Source organism: Pyrgilauda ruficollis, unplaced genomic scaffold (genome assembly GCF_017590135.1).
Source record: "Pyrgilauda ruficollis isolate IOZ18807 unplaced genomic scaffold, ASM1759013v1 scaffold9, whole genome shotgun sequence".
NCBI classification, from domain to species: domain Eukaryota; kingdom Metazoa; phylum Chordata; class Aves; order Passeriformes; family Passeridae; genus Pyrgilauda; species Pyrgilauda ruficollis.
Window position 1 is genome coordinate 11979368 of NW_024531043.1, and position 15377 is coordinate 11994744.

Here is a 15377-nt window from a genome sequence, read left to right on the forward strand (position 1 = left end):
AGGAGAGAAGCACTGCCCATGCATTCCCACATCTGCAAACAGCAGGTCACCAGCAAGATCCCAGCACAAGCCCTGGATGTTTCTACCACAGGAGGAGCCAAACAAGGTCACCGAAGCACTGGGGCAGCTCCACAGATGCCTCAGATCACACCTCAGGTCCCATTTTTACACTCCATGTGCCCAGCCCAGCAGGCAAAAATGTTATGGGGGCTCCCACTGGGAGTAAAGTGGGAGCACATCCTGCAGGACATGCACTGGTGCCCTTCTCTGGGTGCAGCTGGGACACCACCAGGCCACCTATTCCCAGCCAAAGACACTGGGGTGCCTCCTCCTCCAAAACCCTATTAATCATTTTAAGAGAGGAACACAAACAATAGGAACAGATTAATGGAAGTAAGAGAGAGAATGCAGCCAGGCTCTTTAAATCTTTTAAATCAAACTGTTTAGTTCTTACTTTCTCAACTGATTTTGATGAAGAACAGACATTGTCTCACAGGAAAGGTATTTCCCCCCCCAGTTAGAGTCTCCATCTGAGACTGTTTTACCCACAAACCTGCATTAGCCATTACAGCACTAGGTACCAGGAGATTTATGGTCTCTGATTAGGAACAGGAGAAAGCTGGAGGTTATCACCACAACCAGAATCAGGGCTACAACATGAACCTGTGGAGGAGGTGAGTGCCTATGGAACCTCCTGTATCTGTTCATTTTCACCTGTTGAAAGACTCACAGGATTCTGCCCCACTGCTAAAGCCTTCAAAACTCCCCCATCCTCCCCCTGCCACCACCCTGCTCTCCTGTTTCTCCTCTTCACGTGCCATTTACTGCCTAAAATTGTTTCCCCATCACCTGTTCTCCCAATTCACACCACAAAAGCACACCACAAGCCACAGCAAGTTGCTGCAGGCTGGCCCACATGCCAAGGAGCTCTGCCCCAGCGCCAGCCAGCTCCCAGCAGCGTCCCCAGCCTGTGCTAAGGGGGTGCACAGCACCAGGCCAAGCACATTCACATCCAAAAGAGGGGCACAGAGGAGTCCAAAACACCCTGCAGCCACCTCTGGATTCCCAGCCCACAGCACTTGGGCACGGGGCTGTACAGCTCCACGCTGGACCTTCAGTGCAGCTCCCTCCCAAAGCCTACACTGATACAGGCAGCACCCTGCTAAACCCTGCAGGTCTAAAATAAAGGGTTTGCAATTAAATCCAGCTGCAAAAAAATTTAATTAACATCATCCAAAACACTTGTTGCTCTTTAAAGTTAGAGACAACCTTCCTGATTTGCTCTGGACTCCTCAGGGAGAGCAGGATTCCCAGGCGAGGTCCCTGGCTTGACTGGTACAACACAAATGTGGGCCAGCTGCTGTAATTACCCAGTGCCTGAGTTCATCTCTCTGAAAGGTGAGAACAACAAGACACTCCCAGCTCACAGAAAATACCGGTTCATCTGTTCTCAGAGGAGTTTTAAAGATCCCAATGAAAACACACGGCTCAAGTTCAAAACACACTTTTTTTTTTTTGAATTTTTTTTTAAAGCAAGGACATGCTGAAATAAGATTAACAGAATATTTTGTTTCCTAAGCCCAGAGTAATGTTACTCAACTTGTGGTCTACGGACCATGGGGGATCTACAGAAGACGTTAAGAGGCAGCCCACAAAATGCCTGCCATACCCCTCATTAAAAGGCAAAAACTAGTACCAGCACACCATGCAGACATGGCAAACAAGAGAGATACTGTTGGCACTCACCAGTGCATTTAACTGAAGAGTATTGACAACAAAGCTCATATTTAATTACATTAAATGATGCAGTTTTTGGAAAAAACAACAAAGTCATCTTTAATCAAATGCTAAATACACGACAATTTTCCTCCTCAAACAAGAAACAAAAGGTATATATCCTCCAGTCAACTCGTGCATTTTCAAATAAAAGTTAAGGAGACCTTTGTAATGATGCTTAATTAATAGCAAGCTGTAACATCCACCTCCAGGAGTCCAACCAACCATCCATGGTGCCTAACAAACCCCAGCACCCAGCTGTGTGTGGCACAGCAGAGAGCATTGCTTGTCAGCCTCCACCCCACTGACGTGCAGCTCTAGATCAAAACCAGACCTGAAAAGCAGCTAAGAGATTTACTCACTCTTGCTTTAAAGGACTAGGGGAAGCAGAAATCATTTAGATGCGATGAAAATGGGTAGAGAGCTGTTCCTCAGAAAGGCACCACAACGTAACGTTAATGGATTTGTCTAATCAATATGTGCATGAAATTTTCTTGGAAGACAGTTGACATTATACACAAATATTTGTATGTACTGTATCTATGAAGTCCTTTCAAGAGGAAAGCAGGCTGTCTGCCACAAATTTAGGGCTCTATTCAGAACAACAAAGATAACAATGTCAACGTCTGCAGCCCGGGAATCCACAGTTCAACCACAGCAGAGCACAGAGGTTTTACATTAACATTGCAGCACGGGGTCAACAGGAAAAATCAGGCACATCCTGAGCTCTGTGGCATGAAGGAGAGGTTATTTCAACCCCAGGGATCAAGGCTTGTACCTCCATGTGATCCTAAAACATTCTCCTCGCTTTGGAAGAGTACAGAAGTCAAGCCAGACTGGCAGCACCTGCTCATGATGGTGCGACCCTGCAGCTCCTCAGCTGCTCCTCCAACATCAGTACCCAAAACAGCTCTTGCCCCATTCCCCAGCTCACCCTCTGGCACAGCGCTCCTCCCTCTTCTCTTTTGTCCAGATGACTTCTGAACTAGATTTTTTTCCTTGCTTAACCAACGGTGCAGATGCACAAGCAATTACAGCAGCAGATCTGGGGGAAGAAAGGGACTTTGCAGCACCACCACAGAGCAGCTCAGAGCAGGGTGTTGCCCTTGTAAGAAGGTACAACTGGTCCCTAAGGCCATGGAGGGGATGACAGAAGCTCAGGAGCTGAAGTCTCATGCTGGTTTGCTGTCTCATAGCTGCAATCAGGCTGCATCAGCTCTCCCAGGCACGGCATGGCTCCACGCAGAACCGGTTCCAAGCCCTGATGAAAGATGACTTCTCTGCCCTGCTCCTATCACTGCCCAAAGCCACAAAGCAGGATTTGCCACTTGCATTTCTCCTTTTCAATCTTTCCAAGCTATTTTAGGCATGGGACCCATGTTTAGCTCTGCCCCAAGATAACCTTTGCCAGCATTTGTGCACAGACCTTGGCACCGCGGCGTCACGGAGCAAGGTCAGAGCGTTGGATTTTGCCAGCCCCATTCCCAGTAGTGTTTTGAAAAGCAGGTTTGCCAGGCCAGCTGCTCCCAGCCTGATGCTTCTGGAAAGGACATGCTGAGTGTGCACTGTGATTCCTGTCCCTGACAGCCCGTGCTCAGACCCCAACCCACTGATGCCCCAAGAGCCCATGAGACATCTGTGCACTCGCCCCAGCACTCCTCCTCGTCAGGGGAGCACTTGCAGGGGATTTCACAGGCTCTAAATACATCTCAGCCCGCAGCAGAGGGGCTGCAAGTGACCTTGTGATGGTTCCCAGAGGGACATGTATGTGCTTAAAAGAACAAGACTGACCCATTTCTCTTTGCAGAACTTGGCCGTCACTCCCCAGCTGCAGGGACATTGTCTTATTAAAATGCACAAGTCACACACCAAGTGCCAGCCTGGCCATGGCTCCAGCCTCAGGTCAGCATCAACATGGCCAGTCTGAGTCTCTGCTTTCCAAATCCTGTCCCAATGTGCCTCTTTTCCTTTAATCTCTCTGCTCCCATTGCTGGATTCCCCTCTTGGAATCAATCTAAAGAACATAAGCATCTCCTGATTTTGCCATTGAGACTGGTAAACCATGCAGACAACGCATGGCTCCTGGAGCAGCGAGCCTGTCAGCAGGGACACGATGGCAGAGCTGCTCCTGTTATGCAACAGCATCATTGCTCCCGTGCCAAGGCACCCACAGCCCTGCAAACCCATTCCCAAGCTGCTCCGAGGGAAGTGGGGACAGCCAGCATGCACACAGCCACACACAACCCACATGCCCAAAAGGGACACTTTGAGTAATTAAAGATAGTGACAAGGAACAGTGAAAGAAATCCACACTAAAAAAAAAAAAAAAAAAAATTAAAAAAAAAAAAGCTAAAAAAAAATAAAGGGGGGAGGTGGGATTTGGATCCATGCACAGGCCATTCATGGAACAAAGGAGTTATTTTAAGTCTGGGCTGGAAATAGAAAACAAATTAGACCATGCAAGGCCTTTGTTGAAGATGATCTGCAAAGACAAATGGAAACGCCTGGAGAGGAAATTAAAAAAAAACCTAAACATGAAACCACCCGGGCACTGGGACTGCAAAGGGAAACAGGGCAGGGGAGTGGAGAAGGAAAGGAAAGGAGTGACAATCAGATGCCAAAAAGGAGACAGATAAGAAAACCAGCGGAGGACAGCAAAAGCAGACTAACAGAACTGACTGGTAAAACCCCAGGGATGGAAAAACAGCTGAAAATGCCCCATTTTGTGGTGGAAGCCCATCCCAAAGTCCCAGATACAGAAGTGCAGGAGCTGACACTAAAAAGCCCATCTGCTGGGGCAAGATGGGCTGTGCAAAGGAACAAACCAAACCCTCCTCCTCCTGCCCAGCCCTCTGTCTGGCAGCCTGGCATGCTCCAATATTCACCCTGTGCTGCCACATCCACCTGGGATGGGATCCAGGCAATTTTACCATGGTGCAAGAGCAGACAGCCTGTTCCAGGGCAAAGCTCCTTCTCTCCCTACTTCCAGACCCCATTTTTCTCTTTTCCCTGCTCACCCTGTACACCATCTTACATTAAACATGGACTTAAATGCTGGAACTCTTACGCAGTTCCAATCTCAGTTGAATAAACACACACCAGCAAGTTTAAATCAAAAAACCCCACGCAATTCCTTGCTGACAATGACACTGTAAGCATATGGGAATTTCAGCCCTGCTCCCAAGTGCACTGAACAGCACATTAACAACCGTGGCTGTAACAACACATCACCACTGCGTCCACTCGCTGCTCCCAGGAGCTAACCCAGAGCCCAGGCTACCCAGACAAACAAGGCTTTTAAAATGCAAGGCAGATTACAAAGCACCTGCGAGGTTTATTTATATATTTTGCACAGAACACGCTGCTCATTTGATTTTCAAACCCTTCAGTTCATGTTGCTAAAGAGACAGGTCCTCTGATGTCTTGGGCACATTCATGAAAGCGAGGGGAGTCATCTCCTCCAGATCCTTTTGTTGAACAAATTACTCAGCTCAGGAGTGACATTTTCAGTTATTTACATCCTGAATAAAGAAGGGAAATTCATTTTCTGGAGTTCCTAAGATAAGTTCTTTGAGGAAGATTGTACCACTAAACATTTTCTCCTTTCGCACGTTCCCAGTTTTCAAAGGCGACAAAACATCTTTGCCTTCTAAATTATTCCTTTTCTTTCATGATCCTCTAATGATTCAGGAGTCTAAACTCTACACGAGGACCTTTGAAGAGCACCAACTGCCAGCATAAAAGCTGAACTATTATGACAAACTGCACAATTTAATGCCTCCCTAGGAAGACACGTGCAAAGGAACAGAATTACCCTAGGGAACCGAAATGAAGCCTGCAAATAAATTAAATGACCTGTAAACCAAGGTACTCAAAAATATATGAGATGCTATGCAACTGTGCCATAAAATATCACTAAAGAAAGGGGTCTTCTGGGAGCAGAGCTGTTTTAAACTAACCCATTTCACTCCTGGTTTTCACTGCAGTTGTTCCACACACCCCTGCACCCCAGACTCCGGACGGGAACTGAGGTAACGCTACCTCAGCCACTTGTGATGGTCTGTCAAATATCAGCTCTGAACCCTCCCCTGGGCCTTCCTCCTAACATCCTCCAGGTAATTACTAGCAGATAGAGTCAATTTTCAGCCCAGGTTAATAACTGAATTCCAGCTATTTGTTGCTGCATATTGCTGCTGCTTTCATTTCTCCCCAGGAACACTGATGAGAAGTTCTGGCTCGCTGGTGGCCCAGAGAAAGGAGCTGCTCATTAGTTCACAGTCAGACAGGTCCAAGCAGTAGCAGGCATTAATTGGCTATATTCTGCTTTTCTTGTCTAGGTAATTAATAGCTTCTAGACAGAAAGTCAAAGTCTCTCTAGAGGCACCAAAAAATTCCAGTGTTTGCATACAATGAGGGCAATTTGCAGCGAGGGAAGGGGAGCAGGAGAACATCACCTTCACCTCCTCCTCCATCCCCTTGTCAGACACCCCTACATAAACCACAGCTCACTGCAGCAAGAGGCCTGGACTGCAGCAAACCTGCTCTGAATCCACAGAGGAGTCTTACCCTGAAAAGAAGGAAAGGCTTGCACAGCTCCAGCTCCCTCCAGCTTCACTCCAAGGCAAACAGCACTTAGCAGGAGCCAGGCTCTGGGTTATGTTTCTAGGGACAGGCTTACAGAACAGCTGGGGATTCCTGATGTGTTTAATAACTGAACTCATGCAAGTGGGCAAACAGGATTTCAGTGCTTCCCTGCCAAGCTCAGTCCTGCTGACAACACGCTGTCCAAAGCTGTCAGTCACTCCCCAGCAGATCAGGACTCCTGCCTTGTCAACCAGGACACTTCTCCAACTGCAGCCTGCTCAGACCCTTTGTCATTTGCCTCTCCTGGGCTTGAGGCAATGCTTTTCAGCCTGTCATTTACAGGTTTCTGGAAGCCTGAGGACTTAGTTTGCAGGAGTCCTTGAAAGGTGGCTGTAACTCATGCTAGACAGATGAGATATCTCGCAGGGTGGGCTGCTCCAGGGAGAAGCAATGAGCACTGGGGTCAGAAGACTCTGCTCTCCCTGCCCTGTCACAGGGGAGGGAGGGGAGACTTTTGCCTTGTTTGCTGGCAAAATGCCAGTCCCTGGGCTATCAGTCCATCCTGTTTAGCAATTGCTGAACTCAAAGCTATTTAGTAATAATAATTAATAACTACTTTAAAAACCCTCTGAGCTGCCAATGTCAAGCTATTCCTAAAATGAGTCACTGGCCCAATCTGCTGTTGCCACAAACAGGTACCTCCTGTCCCCCTCCATCTGTCCTGGAGCCAAGGTTTTAAAGGGCTCCTCACCCTCCAACCTTTCAGCCATGTAAGAGAAACAAAGAAAACCACGAGGGAAGCGTGTGACACAAAGCAATCCTCATCTGGGCAGCACAGCTCCTGGGCAAACAGCAGCTCTGTCCCTGAGTCACTGAGCTCACACCGAGCTGGTCTGGACAAGAGAACCAGAATGCCAGCAGAGGAAATAGGAGAGCCACAGCCTCAAGGTCAAATCCTGCTTTTGTGGAGCTATAGAAACAAATTATGGCATAATAATCTTTCCAGAGTCCATCTGGGAGGTACTTAAGGATGCTTCCCAGTACTTCCATGCATTGAGCTAATAACCTTGATGAAGGCCTCAGATTTAAACTGAGATGAAAGCTCATCATGCACAGCAAGAAAAGACCTGGCATCCAAAATTGTCTCTGCTGAGACAATGAGTTTCCTGTGGTGCCAAGATGAAACAGGGCAGCCTACACAGGGATAGCTAAGACAATTATTGCCCCCACATCTCCATGACTTCTGCTTGGGCAGTCGAGCTGCCTTTAACAGCCCTGATGCTTTACTGGGAGTAGCTAGTGATGGTGGATTTCAGTGAAAATAGCTGTGGTGCCTGTGAGGGCTCTGTACCACAGCACACAGCCCTTCCCACTGCTCCTGCAAAGCCCCCGAGCCCACCCAGGGAACACAAATTCAACCAAAAAAAGAAAAAAACGAAGCAAAATGCTTTTTAAATAGCCAAGAGGCCACTATAGCTTTACTCCAGGTGTAAAGCAGTCACATCAGGAGTTACTCCTCTGCACAGCTGGGCAGTGTGTGTGTGCTCCTGGGGCTCTCTGGCATGGGAAAGTTCTTATTTGTCCATCTTTGGAGCTGCAATTCCAGAAGAATTCATACCACTGGGTACTGATTACAGCTCGGTAGGCACAGACATGCCACTTCAAACTGGAAAAACAGCAAGTTTCTGTATTTGGGTAACTCTCCAGCTTTTAAGTCGTACAGGAATTTTTATGGATGAACACAGCACACACACATTGTGAAGCTCTGTTCCATGCTTTACCCACGAAATTCAGTCTGCTTTAATACAAAACACTTGACCACAATTTCAACCAGTGGAAGAACTGCCTGCCCTTCAAAAGGAGCAATGCCATTCTCCCAGCAGTTGGGGAACAGCAGGTTTCCCACAAAACCACTGCCAGCAGAAGCCTCACACAGCCCAGGAGTGCTGCCCTGCAGGACAGAGGTGACCCAGGTGCAAGGCTGTTGACTGACTTAGGCAGGCAGGATAGGGAGCTCCTTAGTCCTCCTCCCACAGCTCTGGTTTAAGGGGTGTGGAATGACTTAATTATGCCCCTCAAGGCAGGAAGAAGTCGCTTGTCTTTAAATACTCAAACTTTTATTGAGTTAACAAGTTTTAACAAGGTCAAGGCTTGAACAGTAAACTCTTACCCAAAGGGGAATTTGCTGTTTCCCCTCTTGCAATTCATTAGTGTCCCCCACAGTTTATCCCGGGGTTAAAGTGATAAACTTTACAGAGAGAAAAATCAAGGAAAAAAAATATTAGAGCAGTTAGGGTAAATAAACCTTCATTTTCTTCATCCTATCACAATGTCCCAGAGAAGCACCTGGCACTGTACACAGCAGCCACACACATCCCTGTGGAGGGGGCACAGGCAGACAGGGCACCCTCCTCTGTCACCTCCTGCCCAGCCTAGGGGTGAGCTCTGGGAAACCCCCTCTGTTCCCATCACTGTGGGCTCTGCACTGCAAACAGCTGCAGAACAGCTGGCTGGGAACTGAACAATGGGCTCGGGCCACTGGAGCCAACCCCTTCTCCCTCCATTTCCTACGGCATGCCTGATTGCTAAGGAGTAGGAAATCTCCAGAAACAAACACACAAATCTTGCAGACAGATGCTAGAGGTAAAGAAATGAATGCTGAACTGTTTAACAACATGGAAAGAGAAATATTAATTGCAGCCTTCCACAAAACCACCTCCCTGCTCCACAGCCCAAGCTGGAAAAGGCTTCCCGGTTTTGTTTTTACATCAGCCACCCACAGGGCAGGACCATTCCCACGTCCCCATGTGCTCATTTACATCATCAGCCTTGCCTAAATATTTCCAAGTCCTACAAGCTCAGACTGCCAAGGAAAAGGACAGCATTACCATCCAAACATACACCACTCACCAAGAACATTTAATCATGTGAGCAGAAAGTCACCTACGAGGCAGGGGTGGGGACAGAGGAAAAATCAGCCCTTGCCAAATTTTACCTTCTTCCTTGCCAAATTTTACCTTCTTCCCACAGCCCCGTGAGAAGGGCATAGCATCAGGGATGTACCTTGCTCAACCTGCACTTGAGAGGTTCTGTTCATTGTCCACTTGAGGATCCCTCAGCAGCAGTCACTGACCTGAGCAGAAGTGCCATCCATTGGACATCCAGCAGTTTTAATTCCTCCGAGCAGGAGTTTGTACTGGTTTGACTGAATTTGCTTTTAAATCAGGTCTGCTTGAACTGGAGTTGGTATCCTGCTGCAATTCAGATATCCCATTACACAGCTCATCCCAGCTGCCAGCTCTGTACAGCTCAAGCAAATGGAAAGTTGAGCAGTTCATGGAAAAAAATGCTTTGATACACAGACAAAGAAGTCAGATTTGAAAAAGCCTGTACAGAATTTACCTCTAGGTTCTGGTACTTGGTTATATAAAGGTAAGGAGAGGTTGGATGGGTGGTTGAGCAATCTATCTAGTGCAAGGTATGGGGGCAGGGGGACTGGAACTAGATGATGTTTAAGGTCCTTTCAAACCCCACCCATCCTGAGATTCCAGTAAAACTCAGAAGACAGCACACTTCTGGACATGGAGCAGGATGCAGAGCTTTGCCTCTTCTCTTTCAAAGCAACCTTCCTGCTCTCCCTCTCCAACCCAGCCTCTTCAACGAGATTCCAGTTGGCATCCCATGGCTCCAAGCAAACCACCCTCTTCCCTTTACAGTTTTTAGCTCCCTCAGCCTAAAGGCAAAGGAGATCAGACAGGGCCACAGGGGAAAGTGCAGGACCCCACCTGCTCTAGCAGAAGCCAGGTCAGCTGGGATGTGTGTGAACAGTCACCAGCACCACCAGGGCTCTGCTCAAGTCAGCAAAGAGCTGCTGGAAGGACAGAAGCAAGGCAGCAGATTGTACTTCTGTACCTTGAACACACTGTAACAACGTACTTAATGCTTCAACACATGAAATATAATTTCTGTCAACAAAATCGGTGTTACAGGTCCACAGCCTCTTTTATTAGCTAGATGCTAATGGAGCTACAATACATCAGGTCCCATTTTAAAAGTTGCAAATAGTTTATAAAGGCTTAATCAATCATTAGATAGGTGTTTGAATAAATGGCTAAATCAATCATTATAAGCCCCAACTCTAAGTAAGCTACTGGACTTTGTAATAACCTGGAAAATCTCCAGCTGAGATTCCCACACCTATGTACAGGACCCCATCACATTACAGACCTGAAGAACAGAACATGCTATCTATCATTTCTTAACTATTTGTGCATAAGCGTTAATGTAAATATAGACTATATATTGCCACATTCCATGTAGATGATGTTAAAAATACAGATGAAACACTGCAGAGCACTAAAAAGCAGTCCTTTGGGATGGCACTAGAGAATATTTAATAAAGGCAAAAGCTGCAGGCTAATTTCCCCTGGGAGTTCCCATTTAGAGCCTGTCACAGTGAGAATCCATCACAGACAGCACTGATACACCCAAATATGAGAGGAAAAACCCTCTTCCTTCCCCAGTGCCAGCCACCAGGATATCACCTTTGGTAAACGAAGGAGCACCTCTGGCAGGGCTCTGCCAACAACCCACCCACCCTCTCTGAGGGTATCCAGCAGTGGCATGGAGAGGGATGGAGCAGAGCATCCCTCAGAGCTCCCACCCCAGCCCCTCTCATGAACCTGCCTGAGAAGGGCTGTGATCAAGCTCTTCTGTTCGATCCTCCTGTAATTCATGCCAGGTAACTTTGGCAAATGCTGTTTAGCAATCCCAAAGAGCAAGAGATGCAGTTTAACACGTAGGGTAACACATTAAATTCACTCACACCCTGCAGCACCACTGCTCTCTCTGGCACACCAACCCAAAGGTTAGCTATCAGCAGGTATTCAAATTTCAAAGTAAAAGAGTTAAACTTTAAACCATTTTAAGTCTGTATCACACCCATGTGTGCTAAGTAGAGAGGGGAAAGGCATCCTGTCCAATGGTTTAAAAAGATTTCAGGTCACTGTCCCTTACGCAATGAGTGTTACTCAGCTGGATAAGATCAGCCATTAAGCAGGATTACAAATTTATCTTCCCTCACCAGTGTGATCTTCTACTAATAATGGTATCATGAAAAATAACAGAAAATGTTTAAAGAATTGCCCTTTGAGTCACTAGCAAGGCACAAAATGCTCACATGACAAAAGGCAAAATCTTGTCTTTTAACTGCAAGGATGCTGCAAAAAACCGAGGTGGGCAGAGAGGCAGAAAACAAAACACCACAGCCCTGGTGTCACCACCAGCATGAGAAAACCCTGGCAGTGCTGAGACCCTGCAAATCAAACTGGTGAGGCTCAGCTGGGAGGGAAGATGTGAAGCATCAGCAGCCAACACCCCAAGAAGCTGGGATTTGACACATTCTGCTTCTGATGGCACCTTTCTTACATATAGGCAGGGCCTTCTTGCTCCAGGACAGTAAAAATAAACAGACACAGTCCAAGACTTCCCTTGAGAGAATTAAGGCAATTTTTACAGTCTCACCCCCAGCCCCAGTGCAGAGCACAGTGCAGAGCAGAGGCAGCTCCAGGATCAGTGCTGGCCAACAACTGCCCCACACCTCCCAAGGGGACATCCACTGCCCATCACCAACTGCCCCACACCTCACAGAATGGGGACACCCCACTTTGCATCACCAACTGCACTGACACTTCAATCTCATCCCACTAATCGCTGCACCAGGGGAACACTGGGCTACTCCAGCAATGACATCATTGGCAGATTTGATTACAGGGCTGATTACATCATCACCCACAAGAGATTATGCAGCTTTCCAAATGGCACCAGCAGCTTCTAAATAGCTTAGGTGGAGGAAGCCACGAAGGACACATAAATTTCAGAAGTCTCAGGTTGTAAGTTTAATGGAAGAACTTTCAACACTATCTTTTGGAAATATCCGTGCATGGACAAAGTATTTTCACATGCTGTCGCTCATGTCAGTGAGCCAGCACACATTTAGGAGAATATTTTGGTTTCTGGAAAAGTCACACTCATGGTGAGTGAAGGCTCTGCGTGAGCGTAACCAGAAGAACGTCACCGCCGGTCGCGGGGCAACAGGCAACCCCAGATTTGCCAAGAGCACGATAAGGAATGTGTGTGCTGAACCATCTCTCTCCACAGTGGGAAAAATACTTTAAAAAGCCTATTTAAATGACTTTCAGCAGAAGATAACGAAGTTTAATAACAGGAACTCGAACGAGAAGCAAGCACCCATTACAGAGTCTGGCACTGCGAGTCCAGGAGCGTGAGAAGGACACTGTTCTGCTGTCCCCATGCCACACACCAGCATTAGCTCTGTCACGGGGTGCTGCTGCTTGCTCAGCCTTCCCTCCTCTGCGTGGACTATTTGCAGAAACAGCATTAAAGCAACCATCAAGCAGATGCTTAAAAAATGCAGAATGACGTTCAAATGACATCTATCCATAAATCAGCCCAAACCACAAACATCTGAAGAAGATTTTCACTTAATCCAATTTACTGTAATCTCTCTCTTTAGTTAAAATGACAGAAATGTCAAAATGGGACTTTACTCCTCTGTCAAAGCATCTCATGGTGAAAAAGGAAAATAAGCAGGCTCTCGCATGCAGCGCCACTTATTAGGTTAGAAATGTCAAAACTGTACTTTGATTCTCACTATTAGCAGTCACATCCACATGCTGTGCCCTTCTGTTGCACTTCATTTCCCCCAAAAAGTGAGCACATAGCATATGCTCCATGCCAGGCATCATCCAGGCAAAACCACAAGTTTCCCATTTCTGTTGCTGATGACCCTTGTGCTCATCCCTGTCCGGGAGCAGGCACACCCTCTCAGATCACACAGAAATAGTCTTATTTGCCATCAAAACTCTCAGGAGGACTGTGTTCTGCTGCTCCTAAAGAATAAAACAACAACCCAAGCCTGCTCAGCAGACCAACCTCAAATTGCTTTCCCCTATCTCCCCACATTAATTAGCAAATGGGGGAATTGACTCTCTGCCTGGGAGTTAAGCACGTGTGTGTTCACATACATATTTCCATGTGTGAGAGTGCATATCGTTTTCCCCAGTGGTCACAAAAATTAAGCCATAATCCAAGAGTCCAGGGAAGTGAAAGAAAAATACCTACTGTCAGGAGTGGGGTCTTCATGCATTATTTAACAAGAACTCTGTTGGCAAAACTGGTGTTGTTTTTATATAAAAGCTAATAGAAATTGTACCTCCAGGTGTCAAAACACTGATGGTAATTCCTGCTGCCTCAGACATCTTGATGTTTCAATTTTAGCAGTATGAGGAGCCTGCAGGGAATCCAAGAGGGTAAAGTGCTTGTACTCAAAGAGAAGCAGAGAGAAGGAGAGCCTTTTTATTTCTTTATAAAGGGCTCAGGGGAACAGTTCTACTCACTGGAATTATCAGATCTGGTTCCCCTGCTCCTTCCCTTCCTTGAAAGAGGAAAGAGCAAGATAGGCTAACAAGGAGTGATTGTATTGTGTCGACAGAGAAAAAAAAAATCCACGAGGCTGCTAAGGAGAAGTGAAAAGACAAAGAACTGGTGAACAGAAGACATCGCTGGGGTGCAGGAGCACAAGAGCAGCTGGAGGTAATGGGACACTCCAATGATCTCCAGGGAACAGAAAAGCTGCAATGGAAGAGCAATTTTAATACAGGCTGGGTTTTATTAAGTTTGTGACTAAAAGGACAGTGATATGTAGGACTCCTCCCTCACTAATTTCCACCTGTAGTTCTTCAGCCCATCACACCTCCACAGAGCAATGACAGGGCTGTGAAACAGTAAGAGACACATCAAGAGTCCTCTCCTGACCACCCCAGAATGTACAGCCAACTCCAGGCAAAAATCAGAGCCACAGCAAAGACACCAGGCAGTAAATAAGCTCTGACATTTCAATAATCAATTATGGTAGTATAGCAATAGTGGTTTCAGGCCAATGCTGCACCTAAAAACCATAGGCAATGCAAACCACTGTCCCCAAGTACCCCAGTGGAGGCTGTGGGGAGGAGGGTACAGCTCTCCAAATCCACCCTCCTGGGCTCAGTGTGTAGGAGAGCCCCAGGGAAAACCTGGTCTGGGCAGTCCTGTTTCCATATCACTTCCACCATGGGATGGCGGGGGGGACAGACTAGGAGAAAACAATAGCTCAGGAATCCACACGCAGCTCAGCATGGAGTTCAAGGGAAAAGAAAAACAGCTTCTCCAGGCAGCCACTCAGCCAGGGACACAAAGGTCTTGGAGAGATCCTTCATTGGGTCACGAACTTTCGCAACCCCACTGCAAAAACAGCGCCGAGGAAATTCCCGAGGAAAAGTAAAAAATGGACACAAGAGCAAGCTCAGACAAGGAATGCCAGCACTGCTGCTGATCCCATTTCACCAAAGCACATGCCCAGTCTCCTTCCACCTGGCAGCCCACCAAACAGCACGACCACCCCGTGGAGCTGCACCCGAAGCACCCCAGATCCTGCCCTGTACCTGGAGCACAGCAGGGACTGGGAAGTGACCAGGGCACTCCCCTCCCACAGGGATCTGATCCTATAAGCTCATCCCAGCAATCTGTACCAGGCCCCCTCCCCACTGTGTGTGCCCAGGTATCACTTACGGCTGACTAACATTTCAGGGATGGGCGGCCATCACTCCCACCCGCTCCGAGAGTCATTTGTTGCCTCCTTGCTCCTCCAGCCATGTCTCACAGTGCGTGGTATAAACTTTAAGAGGCAATGACCTCATCGGAGCTGGGAAGAGGGAGGCGGGGAAATTGGCTACTTGCCACCTTCTCATTTTTCACATAAGAAAAATAATTTATGAGTGAAAGCCCATTTTATTCATCTGGAAAAAAAAAATCCTACTAAAAGCAGCAGGCCTGCCTCGGAGTGCATCACTCGTAGAGCAGCTCCTGGAGCAGCACCCACCTGGGGAGATGCAGAGCGGGATCCCCAGCACTCCCTGTACCCCTGGCTCCAAGGAACAAACCCCCAGGCACCCTCAGAC

At 47.4% G+C, this 15377-nt stretch overlaps 1 protein-coding gene across 12 annotated transcripts in view; it reads right to left on the bottom strand.

Annotated features, from left to right (window-relative positions):
- The window catches only part of NCOR2 (nuclear receptor corepressor 2), a 228437-nt gene that overhangs the window by 160220 nt on the left and 52840 nt on the right, over window positions 1-15377 (bottom strand). Inside the window, exon 1 of one of the 12 annotated variants that reach the window (XM_041489075.1) lies at window positions 14989-15009. The exons of the other annotated variants lie outside the window; for them this stretch is intronic. The gene's annotated coding sequence lies outside the window, so the exon portion shown is untranslated. Of the gene's footprint in view, window positions 1-14988; window positions 15010-15377 lie in introns of those variants that run through there. 12 annotated transcript variants of the gene reach the window in all.